The sequence below is a fragment of the Oryctolagus cuniculus genome, chromosome Y (genome assembly GCF_051225735.1).
Source record: "Oryctolagus cuniculus isolate XC-2025 breed Fujian yellow rabbit chromosome Y, ASM5122573v1, whole genome shotgun sequence".
Taxonomy (NCBI): Eukaryota; Metazoa; Chordata; class Mammalia; order Lagomorpha; family Leporidae; genus Oryctolagus; species Oryctolagus cuniculus.
Window position 1 is genome coordinate 29,041,173 of NC_142889.1, and position 15,279 is coordinate 29,056,451.

Genomic DNA, 15,279 nt, shown 5'->3' on the forward strand with positions numbered 1-15,279 from the left:
CACAATTCATACAATCCAGGTCATGGGTGGACCTGCAACAGGGATCCTTCAAGTTGGTATTACTGCGCACAGTATTTGCACTCAATTCAGTGGTGTTAGGGGGACCATGGGCTTCAGAGAACATGGTCCAAGTATCAGGGGCACCTGTTAGCTTTCTGAAGCACTGAAGTTTGAAAGCACCATGACTGATGCACTGGAACACAAGTGCCTGCTTTCTGGGTGAGGCCTTGAACTTGGTCTTGCTGATGAAGACTCCAACAAACACTCATTCATAGAACTTGTCCCTTACATGAGCAGTGGCACCACAGAACACTGGCAGCAGCTGGTCTGGAGGTTCAAACTGCAAGATGATTCTCAGGGCCATTTCGTGGCAGATCCAACACTTGAAGGCTATGGCACTGACTTGCTACAGCAGGTCTTTCAGCTGCTCCCTGCCAGCACCACCATGTTTATTCAGGTCAGGCACAGTAACCCTCCTTTGCTTGCAGCCTGCAAGGCTACATCCAGGAAGGGGGCAGAGCTGCCTAGGGATCCAAGCGGATGACATCATGCAGCTCTGTTCACTACCCTCTGGAGCTGGTGATACAGTGTTCAGGGTGGGACTGTATCAGATGTACTATTTCATTGAGCTTCATATGGCAGCATATGAGACTCATGCAGGGGCATCATTGGTAACCACAGATTGGAGCTGGGCACCTCTCAGATGATTCAAATGCATTGCCTCTAGAAGTGACAAGGCCCTGGAGCACTCTCAGGCATCCCTCACAGATTTCCCCTCACAGCAGCTGTTGAAGGTTGGTCTCCAGTCCCAGGTTTCCACACTCTTTTCGTTTGAGCCCTTTCCTCAGCTTACTCTGACTAGTCCACAACCTGCTTTTGTGGGCCCTTCCTGGCTAACAAGCTAGTTGATCACAACCCACTTCAGATCCCCATGAAATTCCTGTACAAGGTGCTAGAAGACCTTATTGGTGGTGGGGAAGGTGATTGTCACAACCCCTCAGTGTGTGGTGCCTCCTGAACTTCAGGTGGACTCTCTTCCATGGAGCACTCCATGCCTTTCTCCATTGCTGCTGGATTCAGTGATGCTTGGGGATGCCCCTGCATAAACTGGGCTCTACAGAGACTTCTTTTGAAAAGTAGAAAACTGAATTAGTCTCTGCACATTTCCTCTGCTTCTGAAATGTGATGCAATAATGTAATTAAATATACTTGATGTGATAACTATTCTAGAATAATCATTCATGCAGTTTAATTTTAAACATATATAATACTATATCAAATAACCTTGTTAGGATAAAGGCCTATTGTTTTAATAGATCAATAGTAATATTATTTTTAAATTTACATTTTAAGACAGAGGAATATGAACATACAGAGCACCATCTGCTGGTTCTCTTATAAAATGCCCACAATGGCCAGAGCTGGACCAGGATTAATTGGGATCTTAGAATTCAATCCAGAATCCTACTTGATTGAGGGAATCCAGTTTTTGAGCCATCTCATGCCACATCCTGAGGGGTGCATTAACAGGAAGCTACAGTTCAGAATGGAAATGTGACTCAAGCCCAAGATATGGAACACAAACTCTGATAAAGAACTCAAACATCCCAACTTATGTGTTATTTGCTAGAACAAATGATTATCCTGAAAGCATTTTTATCTGTAACTTTTTCATACATTTTGCCTATAGAAATGTAGAAGCAATGAATACTCTCATGGGTTTAATATTGCTGCTCTTTATTACACGGAAAGGTTATTTCTGCTTTGATATTTCTTTTTAAATACTATATATGATTTTTATCATAAAGCTTTTTATTTTATGCACACAAAGTAAATAGTATCTATGTAATTTCTTTAATTATTTTCATTAAAAAATCTGTGCATCCAAAAATATTAGCACAAGATGTTTATTGTGGAATCATAGTAAATATTGCAAGTACCTCTTAAATTATTTTTTTGTCTGAGAGTGAGAAACAAGCCAATAGATACAAACAGAAAGAGAGATAGACATCTCCCACACACGCGTTCACTCCTCAAATGCCTACAATAGCCCAGGTGAGGCTGGGACCAGATGAGAAGTCAATCTAGGTACCTACTTGCTTCATCACTTGCTGCTTCCTAGAGTGCACCTAAGCAGGAAACTGAAATGAGGGGTTAGTGTTGGGATTCAAACTCAGCATTCCACCATGGAATGCAGGCATCTCAGCTGTTAGGACAAATGCTCACTCCATAATTTTAAGCTTATTTTGGCTATTTACTCAAATAGAAAGTTCTTTTAAAAATGATTTTAGAAGGGCTGATGCTATGGTATAGTTGGCTTAGCCTCCTCATGTAGTGCCAGCATCCCATAGGTGTTCTGGCTCATGTCCTGGCTGCTCCTCTTCTGATCTAGCTCTCTGCTATGCCTGGGAATGCAACAGAAGATGATCTGAGTGCTTGGACCCTGCACCAGCATGGGAGACCCCAAAGAATCTACTGGTTCCTGGTTTTAAATTGGCCCATCTCTGACCATTGCATCTATTTAGGAAGTGAACCAGCAGATGGAAGACCTTTCTAGCTATCTTTCCCTCATCTTCTGTACTCTGCATCTCAAATAATTAAAATAAATTCTGTAAAAATTATTTTAGAATAACATTTTTTAAAGTATTGTAATTGTACATATTTATGGGACATGACAAGATAAGGGAACACCTCAGGTTAGTTAGCATTTTCATCTTCTTAAATATTAAATGGTTTTCTAATAATTGTACATAATTATGAAGTGTAATGTGAAATTTCAACAAATGTACATCACATGAGCTGGTAAAATCAGTCATTAACATTTTCCCATCTTTGCCGTTAGTTGATGATTACAGCATATAAGAACCCCTCTTTTTATTTGCTCAAAAAATATCTAATAGGTTATTGTGAACTATAGCCATCCCACTCTGTTATTTAATACTAGGAACTTATTCCTTCAAAATCTGATTTGGTACCCATTATTCAACCTCCTTTAATCTAACATACACACTTACCATCCTACAATTATCATTATTTTGTGTTCAGATCGACTTGTTTAGCTTCAACACATGTAGGATAAAGTGTAGTATTTATCATTGTCTATTTTGCATATTTGAAGTGACATCAAATCCAAATCCATCCATTTTGCTGAAAGTTACAGAATGTCATCCTTTTTATGGCTGATAGTATTCCATTGTGAATATGTACTGCATTTTCTTTTTTTTTTAACTTTTATTTAATGAATATAAGTTTCCAAAGTACAGCTTATGGATGACAATGGCTTCCCCCCCATAAAGTCCCTCCCACCCACAACCCTCCCCTTTCCCACTCCCTCTCCCCTTCCATTCACATCAAGATTCATTTTCGATTCTCTTTATATACAGATCAGTTTAGCATACATTAAGTAAAGATTTCAGCAGTTTGCTCTCACACAGAAACATAAAGTGAAAAATACTGTTTGAGTACTAGTTATAGCATTAAATCTCAATGTACAGCACACTAAGGACAAAGATCCTACATGAGGAGTAAGTGCACAGTGACTCCTGTTGTTGACTTAACAAATTGACACTCTTGTTTATGGCCTCAGTAATCACCCTAGGCTCTTGCCATGAGCTGCCAAGGCTATGGAAGCCCCCTGAGTTCACTGACTCTGATCATATTTAGACAAGGCCATGGTCAAAGTGGAAGTTCTCTCCTCCCTTCAGAGAAAGGTACCTCCTTCTTTGATGACGCGTTCTTTCCACTGGGATCTCACTCACAGAGATCTTTCATTTAGGTTTTTTTTTCCCCCCAGAGTGTTTTGGCTTTCCATGCCTGAAATAGTCTCATGGGCTTTTCAGCCAGATCCGCATGCCTTAAGGGCTGATTATGAGGCCAGAGTGCTGTTTAGGACATCTGCATTCTACGGGTCTGCTGTGTATCTCACTTCCCATGTTGGATTGTTCTCTCCCCTTTTTTTTTTCTATCAGCTAGTATTTGCAGACACTATTCTTGTTTATGTGATCCCTTTGGTTCTTAGTCCTATCATTATGATCAATTGTGAACAGAAATTGATCACTTGGACTAGTGAGATGGCATTGGTACATGCCACCTTGATGGGATTGAATTGGAATCCCCTGGTATGTTTCTAACTCTACCGTTTGAGGTAAGTCAGCTTGAGCATGTCCCGAATTGCACATCTCTTCCCTCTCTTATTTCCACTCTTATATTTAACAGCGACCACTTTTCAGTTAAGTTTCAGTACTTAAGAATAATTCTTTATCCACTTATCTGGTAATGTACATTTAAGTTTATTCTATATCTTGCTATTGTGAAGAGCACTACAATAAACATGGGAGTTCAGGTATATTTTTAATAGAATGATCTCATTTCTTTTGAAATATACTCAGCTGGATCTTTTTATGAAAAATAGTAAACATGTAAATGCTAGAGCCATGAGCCATAAACTGATGTTATTTGTCTTGCAGAAATGTTGAGCTTTGCCTGCACATTAAAAAATTGGAATTGCATATTAAATTGCAGATTTAAGAAATGGGGTCTTGGGGCTGATGCTGTGGGGAAACATTGCTATTGTTATGTTTCTTAAAATTCACACTCATATGTAAATTGCCCAAAAATGGAACATCACTCCCCTGGTAACTTTTTAAAAATATGATATCATAATGGTGGTTTATGACATTCCAATTAATTATTACATCACCAGGTCCTATGTCATCACAATTGATTATGAGATAATAATGGTAGTTTAGGACATCAAAATTTTTTACAGAATCACAACAGATTTTGATTTCTCAATGTTTTCTATTATATCATAAATGATTATAACACCATAACAAGTTTTATGGCATCACAGTGGAAGCTTATAACATCACAATGATAGTATATGATATCACAATTATAACATCACAATGGTATGTTATGCTACAATGGCTTTTATGGCTTCAAAGTTGAATTAATGATCAGCGCCACAACTCACTTGGCTAATTCTCTGCCTGTGGCACTGGCACCCTGGGTTCTAGTCCCAGTTGGGGCACCGGATTCTGTCCCGTTTGCTTCTCTTCCAGTCTAGGTCTCTGCTGTGGCCTGGGAGTGCAGTGGAGGATAGCCCAGGTCCTTGGGCCCTGCACCCACATGGGAGACCAAGAGGAAGCTCCTGGCTTCTGGCTTCAGATCTGCACAGCATGCCAGCCGCAGAGTGCCAGCCATAGCAGCCATTGAGGAGGTGAACCAATGGAAAGGAAGACCTTTCTCTCTCTCTCTCTCTCTCACTGTGTAATTCTGCCTGTCAAAAAAATAAAAGTTCAGTTAATAATGACAACATGGTAGCTGGTTTATGAAATCACATTTTTCTATTTATCACAGTATACATCACAATATTAGTATATGTCATCACAGTGGTTTTCATGACATCATAATTGATTATGACATCACAATCATGGTCTATGAAATCATAATGTGACATCACAATGCAAGGTTTAAAATGTCACAGTGGTATTTATGACTTTACAATTGATTATGGCATCACAGTGGTTAGTTTGTGACATGAAAATCATTAGTTTATTGCATCATAATATTGATGGCAAAATAATGGCTTTCATTATATCACAATTGATTATCATACAACAATGGCAGTTTAACACTTCACAATTGATTATGACTTCCTAAAGGTAAGTTTGTGACATCACCATGGTTTTTATTAGTTCACAATTGACTATGACATCAAAATGGTATCTTTATAGCATCACAATGATTTATTGACTTTAGAATTGCTTATAATGTTACAATGATAGGTTCATAACATCATGGTGGCTTTTAAGACTGCAATATTGATCATAATATCAAACGGATTATGAAATCACCATGATTATTTATCATATCCCAGTTGATTTTTGTGACATCACAATTGATTATGACATAACATTGGTAGCTTTATTGCAATAACAATTGTATGTTATGCCATCACAATACTGGTTTATGGAATCACAATAGATTTTATGACATTATAATTGGGTTTATCATGAAAATGATGCTTTATGACATCATAATTGATATGACATCACTATAGTTTAAACAGCAAAGGTTGCTCATGTTATCACAATTATAGTTTATGACATCACAAACTGGTTATAACTTCATACTGGTATATGTATAACATCACAATGGTATTTATGAGTCAATTGATTAGGACATCACAATGGTAGGTGTATTATATCCTAGCTGATTAGAAAATTACAAGGATTTTTATGATATCATAATTGATTATGACATTACAATTATAGCTTTATATTATTTACATCATGGTTTTTCATATCATAATAGGTATTGACTTTAAAATTGTTTTAATTACATCACAGTTGATTATACCATCATATTGGCAGTTTTATGACATTTCAATTGTGGCTTATGATATCAAAATATTGTTTCATGACTTTATAAATTATAATGACCTCACAGTGAAAAGTCATGTCCACACAGTGTTCATTTATGACATCTCAATTGATTGTTACCTCACAATGGCAGTTTCATGGCATCACAATGATATTCATGGTTTCACTATTTCATCATGACTACACAATGTTTGATCTATGATATCACAATTACACATTCATGGCAGCATATTAGTATATGATATCAAAATAGTTTTCATAATATCTGATTTTATTATAACATCAATATTGTGTTTTGTGACATCACAATTGATACTGCCATCAAAATGCTGGTTTATGACATAGTAATTGAATAAGCCATCATATAAGTTTATGACATCAAAATGGTTTTCATGATCTTACAATTAAATATGACATTATAATGGTTACTTTATGAGATCACAATTAATTATAATGTCATAATGGTAAGGTTATGATGTCCCAATTATTTCAATGACTTCACAATTGATTATGACACCAAAATGGTAATTTTATAAAATCACATTGGTCATTATGACATAATTAGGGTTGTTTATGCATTGCAATTGATTATAATGTTACAATGGTAGTTTTGTAATACCACAATGGTTAGTTTCTGTTATTATTATTTTGTTTTACTGTAGTACAATACTTTATGCCACCCCAATATTGATTTATAACATCATAATTGTTTTATAGCATCACTACTGATTATAGTATCACAAAGGTGGATTAGGATATCTCAAAGATTATGATGTAACAACATTGGATTTGTGGCATCACATTGGCTTTTTTGACTTGACATTATAGAGATTGGTTTATTTGTGTGTGTGTGTCTTTTTTTAAAGTTTTTATTTATTGAATACAACTTTCATAGGTACAGCTTTAGGAATATATTGGTTCTTCCTCCCATACCTACCTTCCCTCCCCCACTCCCATCCTACCTCCTACTTCCTCTCACATCCCATTCTTTTTTAAGCTTCATTTTAATTAACTTTTTATACAGAAGACTAACTTTATACTAAGTAAAGTTCTCAACAGTTTACACACATACCTACATGCAATGCAAAAAAAAAAAAAACAGCTGAGAACAAGTTTTGCAGTTCTCATAGTACAACTTATTAAGGACAGAGGTCATACATGGGGAGTAAGTACACTGTGACTTCTGTTGGTAATTTAACAATTACCACTCTTATTTATGATCTCAGTGATCACTCAAGGCTCTTGCCATGAGCTGTCAAGGCTATGGAAGCCTTTTTTGACCACAAACTCTGTCAATATTTAGACAAGGCCATAAGCAAAGTGGAAGTTCTCCCTTCACTTCAGAGAAAAGCACATCTTTCTTTTATCACCCTTTCTTTCCACTGGGGTCTCATTCACTGAAATCCTTGATGTAGAATATTTTTGCCGCAGTGTCTTGGCTTTTATCAGAATTATTAGATGAATCTATGATGTCTCTGAAAATGTGTGTCCATGATGATTGCCAGCAAAAACTGTAGTCTTTGGATGGAGTTGATGATCTCATAAAGAAAAGCCCAACCATGATGACCACACATTCACAGTGCTAGAACTGGCTTACAATATCAAGTTAAAGAGATATATAGGTATAAGTTATGAACTTAAATGCAAAAGCAAATAAACAGGCTGTTATGAAATAAAATATATTATGATTGCAATGAAAAAATGAATAGTTTTAGTAGCAATGATAGAATGCAAAGAAGATAAAAAAAAACTGTTGAAAACTAGACTATTGGGGCTGGCATTGTGACATAGTGGGTAAAGTCACTGTCTTCAGGGCTGGCATCCCAAATGGGTACCTGTTCAAGTCCTGGCTGCTCCTCTTCTGATCTAGATTTCCCTATTGGGAAAGCACTAGATGATGGACCAATTCTTTGGCCCCTGCACCCATGTGGGAGACATGGAAGTCTACTAGGCTGTGGGTTCAATCTGGCTTGTCCATGGCCATTGTCAGAATTTGAGGAGTGAACCAGGATGGAAGATCTTAAGATCTTTCTCTTTCCTCTCTCTCTCTCTCTCTCTCTCTCTCTCTCACACACACACACACACTCTTACTTTCACTCTCTGTCTCCCTCTCACCCTGTAACTCTGCCTTTCAAATAAATAAAATATTTTAACAATATACTATTATAATTAGGTAGAAAGAAAAATAAATGAGTGCTTCAGGAAATGTTAATCAAAGAAAACACCACCTGCCAGAATAAAAACACCAGTAAAATATTAGTATTTAGGGCTAACCTACTGATATTTCCAAAAAAATCAAAAGTAATGGTATGGCTCCATAAACAATCACACTTACCATAAAATCTGTTACCTTGAAGTGGGTAAAGATCAAATGCTCCTAAAATGGCTCTGAAAAATTCTGTACATGAAGGTTCCCAGAACAACTTATACAATTTTGTGGTAGTTGATAACCTCATAATGAAAACACCAAGAAAGATGGCTTAAGGTTCACAGTGGTAGGATTTGCTGAGCATAGATTACTAAATATATATATAGGTGATAGTTACAAGGACCAAGATAAAAAATTAAGTAAAGATAGAGATGCTATGAAATCAAATATATTATAAGAAAAATAATTTTAGAGAAACAATAGTACAACAAAAAGTAGATATAGGTATTTTGGCTGGAAACTATATGACTACAATTACCCTAAAAAGGAAAATGGATGAAAAAAATAAAAAATGGAAATCAAAGCTCAAGTTAAGTTAGCAGTAAAAATTCAAAGAAGCCAGTGTCTGCACCTATTATAATGCAACTATCATACACTGATAGTAAATATAGAGTCCCATAAAATTCAAATAATTTAGAAATATGTTGCATGTGACCCAACATTATGGTACAGCAGATAAAGTTTCCATCTGTAAAACAAGCATTCCAGATTGGTGCTCGTTCCTATCCTTGGTGCTTCACTTCTCATCCAGCTCCCTGTTAATGGCATGAGAAAAGCAGTGGAAGATAGACAAGTGATTGGGCCACTGCCACTCATGTGGAAGATGGGAAGAAACTCCTGGTTGCAGCCTGAACCACACAGCCATTGCAGCAATCTGGAGAGTAAGCCAGCAGATGGCAGATCTCTGACTCTCCTCTCTGCAACTCTTTCAAATAAGAAAGAAAAATTTAAAAAGGAAAAGAATAAAAGATGACTTTAAAATTCATGACACGGATGATGTGAATTATCATGAATGCCAAGATCTTTCAAAATATTTGTAAATGATGGTTCTCAATACAACTTAAATAATTTTGGTGGAATTCATGACCTCATAATCAAAATTTAATTTGTTCACAGGTTCACAATGGAAGGATAAACTTAGATTAGGATATTATAGGCTGGTGCCACAGCTCAACAGGCTAATCGCTGCCTGTGGCATGGGCACCCTGGGTTCTAGTCTCAGTCGGGGCACTGGATTCTGTCCCGGTTGCTCCTCTTCTAGTCCAGCTCTCTGCTGTGGTCCCTGAGTGCAGTGGAGGATGGCCCAAGTGCTTGGGCCCTGCACCCTCATGGGAGACCAGGAGAAGCACCTGAATCCTGGCTTCAGATCAGTGCTGTGCACCAGCTGCAGCACACTTGCCACAGCGGCCATTGTGGGGTGAACCAATGGAAAAGGAAGACCTTTCTTTCTGTCTCTCTCTCACTATCCACTCTACCTCTCAAAAAAAAAAAAGGATATTATAAACACACACAGGTAATGGTAATAGAAAATATGAAGCATAAAAATATTGGATGTTTTCTGAAATAAAATAAGCTGTGATTAAGAGAGGAGAAATGAGTAATCCAGTGGGAGAAATAATAGATTGATAAAAGACATATGGAAAATTGCTGATAACAGACTATTACAACACATTAAAAAAGGGAAATAAAGACTCAAGAAAACAAAATCAAAGACAATAGCACTTACCAGAATAGTCTTCGACTTCTTTATCTTTCACAACTAAAGGAAAATTTAAGCCCCATAAGCATCCATAAAATGTACAAAATATATTACTTGAAAGTGGTGAATGATTACCCCATCCTAAGTCTCTCTGAGAAACTGTGTACATGAAAGTTTCCAGGACAGCTTACAGAACTTCTGGCCTCCATTCCACCAGTCAAATACTGGCTTAAACTTGGATATTAAAGGTATGTACAGGTGGTAAGTAGAAATTCAAAGAACAAAAAGTTCAAATGTGCTGCAAATATTATGAAATGAAAAGCAATTTGCTGTCATTACTATAAGAAGAAATGAGTACTTTGTTAGAAACAATACAAATGCCAGGATATAAGAGAAGTTGCTGAAAAGTAGCCCATAAAAATGACATTAAATCTGTATTGGTAATTGTTATATATTCAAAGACAGCACAAAACATAAAGTTTGCAGATATTTTAAATAAAATATGGTAATTATCATTAGAAAGAATGGTTAATTTTGTAGGAGCATCTGATTTAAAATGAAATAGCAGGATTATATATTTCCTGTCCTTTCAGAATTTAATTTTTCTAGTAACTAATTTACATTTTACTTAGTATTAAATGTTACAAAATATCAATACACAATGCATTAGGGAAAATACTGGTCCTTTCCTACAGGTGGCTTGAACAGCAATGTTCTAGCAACAGTCTAGAATGCATTATTAAAAACTTACATCATACAGAGTAAAAATATTTAATTAATTGAATATTAAACTCATTCTAAAATACTAATTTATTTATTTGAAAGACAGAGTACAGAGAGGCACAGAGAGCAAGAGACCAGCTCTCTGCTGTGGCCAGGGAGTGCAGTGGAGGATGGCCCAAGTGCTTGGGCCCTGCACCCCAGGGGAGACCAGGAGAGGCACCTGACTCCTGCCTTCGGATCACCGTGGTGTGCTGGCCTCAGCGGCCATTGGAGGGTGAACCAATGGCAAAGGAAGACCTTTCTTTCTGTCTGTCTCTCTCTCACTGTCCACTCTGCCTGTCAAAAAAAAAAAAAAAAAAACACCACAATGTGGTTTCACTTCACCCAAGTTAGAATGACACACACACACACAAACACAATAAATGTTAGTGAGAATGTGAGGAGAAAAGTTCCCTAATACACATTTGGTGGCAATATAATTTAGTACAACCATCACTAGAGACAGTGTGGAGATTCCTCTACAATCTGAGAAAGATCTACAATATGACATAGCCATCCCACTCCTGGGAATGTATGCAAAGGAAATGAAATCAGCATAATTGAGTTATCTGTGTCCCCATGTTTACTGCAGCTCAGTTCACAATAGCTAAGACTTGGAATCAACCCAGATGCCAATCAACTGATAACTGAATAAAGAAATAATGTCTTTTGCCATAATATTGATGCAACTGGAAACCATTATGATCAGTGGAATAAGCCAGTCTCAAAAAATACAAACATCCTGATATCCATGATATGTGGTTACTAATATACAGAGTCCAAAAATGTTATGTATAGGAGTGAAATTGACATTTCGGATTATTGTTTATGGCTCTTTCTATACTCTTCAGGAGCAGTAAGTTTCCTTCTATTATTTGTTGAATCCTTTACTTTGTGGAGGGTTAAGCTTGTGATTATAACATAAACTGAAAGTATGTCCTTGTAAAAATTAAACTAATAATGAAGGAGGGAGGAAGCTATGAGCCTGGGCAGGAGAGAGGTTAGGGTAGGAAGTATCACTATGCTCCAAAAATCTGAATATATGAAATGCATAAAATTTATTCCCCTTATATAAATAAAATGTAAAAATAAGTAAATAAATCAAAAGGAAATAAAGATAACAATTCAATTTCAAAATCATAAAAGGGAATAAAATACTTAGGAATAAACTTAACCAAGGAAATAAAATATCTAAATGTTGAAAACTATGTCATACAAATAAATGTAATATATCTTGTGTTCACAGATTATAAAATATGTAAGAAATCAATATGATCCTAGTGATCCTTAGATTCAAATCATTCTTTATAGTATCCTAATAGTTATTTTTAGAAAAAAATTTAAAAAACTATACAGAAAATTCATATGGAATGTCAAAAGATCTAAATAGCCCAAATATCTTGAAGAGTTTCCCCTATGCTCTTGATTAATTTGATGGTGTCGTGGCATAGATTTAGATCTTTAATGCATGTTGAGTGGATTTTTGGTCTTGTTTCATACTTCAACAAGTGATTTAATTCCATATTTCTTGTTTGATACTGCCCTAATTCAAATTAATTGAATACATACTTAAAGAAATACTTCATTTTTGTTACATGAAACAATTTAAAAGATGTATTAATCATCAATTTAAGATAAAGTATTGCCTCCTAATCACTCCACTTAGAATGAGAAAATGCCAATATACTTATTTCCAGATTATGTTTGTCTTAATAAACTCCTTCCAAAGATCATATTATTAGTTGCAATACTAATTTAATACCCCTTAACCTTATACACCAAGAAAGATGATGTTTTGAGTTTATTTTTATTGACAATAATTATATATACCTATTGGCTACAGTGTGAGATTTTAATTGATGCATGCAATGTGTACTGAACAAAGCATGGTAAACAACATTTTCCCTTCTCTGAAATTACACTTCATGATCACAGCCTTTGAGCACCTTTCCTGTTTGCTTTTAAAATATAGAATAGAGTATATGGTCTATAGTCACACAACCATGCTATGTAACACTAGGAACTCACCCCTACCATCCAACTCATCTATCATCTAACTACTCCAAAAAGAGAGGAGCCCTCCAAGTAGTTTTTAAAAATTATGTAATTAATTAGTTTTAAAGAAAAAGAGACACATAGAGAAACAGAGAGGGAGAGAGAACACTCTCACCCACTGGTTCACTTCACAAATGCCTACAACAACTATGGTTGTGACAGACCTCAACAATGATTTAGGAATAACATCAAAAGCACAGGTGACAAAAGAAAAATAAAGAAGTAGGACTGCAAAAAACAAAAAAAAATATGTGTACTAAAGGGAAAGCTGAAAAGTTAAAGCAAGGAATAGGAGAAAATATTGGTAAACCATAGTATGATTAAAGGAATAATACAAAGAACTTACACAACTCAAAGGGAAATACCGTAATAAAAAATGGACAAAGGATCTGATCAGTCTTTCCACAAGCAGCCAATAGGTATTTGAAAAGGGGCTCCCAGCACTGCCAATCAAGAGCACAATGGTTATGATCTCACATATGTAAAAATGGCTATTATCAAAAAGTAGAAACTATAAGTACTGAACCAGAATTGGAGAAAGGGAACAGATAAATTCTTTTTGGGAATGTAACCTGATATACTTACTATGAAATGCACTACAGAGTTGCCTCAAACAAAATTAAAAATGGAACTAATAAATGATAAAGCAGTCCCATAATTGGGTGCGTATCTAAACAAATAAAATTAATATCTCAAAGACAAATCTGCACAGCCATGTTCATGTGAGCACTATTCACAAGAACTAGATATATAAATACATTGTCTATCAAAATGAATAGAGAAAATGCCACACACTCACACACACACACAAATCACATTCAACCTTAAAAAAGAAATCCTGACATTTTGTCATAACCTGGATTCAAAAGTATGAATGTGGACATTAAGTTGATTGAAGTATGACACAGAAAGATAAATATCACACAATTTCCCTTATTTGTGGAACCTTATAAAATCAAATTTAAGAACAGATCATAGTAATGTGGTTTCCAGGGGCTGAGAGTGAAGGAAATGGTAAGATATTAGTTGAATGACACCCATTTATCATTAGGAGATAAATTAACTCCTTGAGACATAATACACAGCACAGAAGCAAAATGAATACACTACTGGGTACTCACACTTGTAAAGATATTAATTATTCTTTTAAAAACTGTGTAAGGTGAAGGACTTGTTAGGTTGATTGTCCTAGTCATTTCATAATGTACATGCACAAGGGAACTCCAAAAGATTTGTGAAAAACTAGATTAAAAGATAAAGGGAATTTTCCATAAACTTTTAAAAAAGTCCCCTCACAAATCAAAATATCAGGTTGCAGGCCTCGAATACATACAAATTTTGTTTGTCAATTATACTCCAATAACCTTGAAAAAATCACCCTACATCAAAATTAAAATTAACTTAGGAATCTAGATTGATATCTTTGTGGTTGGAAAGACATGGTGGAACAGAAACAGTTTTAAAACACTCGTAAAGGTGGCTACCTAAAATTTCCAACTTTAAAGTACAGAGACACATCGCAGTCTGTCTAGCGAACATATAAATGCTAAGATGACATCGAGGTAGCAAAATACAACGTCCTCATGACCCCCTAAAACCTAGACTAAAACCCTGACTGAAATAAAGCTGCTTTGGTAGCCTACCTGGTCTGTGCCTTTGTGATGGCTCTGAGCAGAAACGGGACAGGATGCATGGAATCGCGGGTGCCAGTCCAGCCCCCATACTGCAATCCAGCCCCCATGCTGGCTCCACACTGAGGGCAGGGTCGTGCTGTGAGCAGGAATGGGACAGGAAGCCTGGATTCCCTGGTGCCAGTCCAGCCCCCATCCTGCAGACCACCCCCACACTGGCCCCACACTGAGGGAAGGGTCGTGCTGTGAGCAGGAACAGGACAGGACACCTGGAGTCCTGGGTGCCAGTCCAGCCCCCATCCTGCAGTCCAGCCTCCACACTGGCCCCACACTGAGGGAAGGGTCATGCCAGTAACAGAGGGCCCACAGACCCCAGAGCCAACCTCTGGGAACCCCGCATCCCACCAGCCTTTTCCAGCAACATCCTCCTGCTCCCCTTCCCCGCTCCTCAGACCTGGCCCCACACACTCACCGTGTCCCGGTCCGAGGGGGTGGTGTCTTGCGATGGAAGAGGGGCAGAGAACAGAGCAGCGGAAG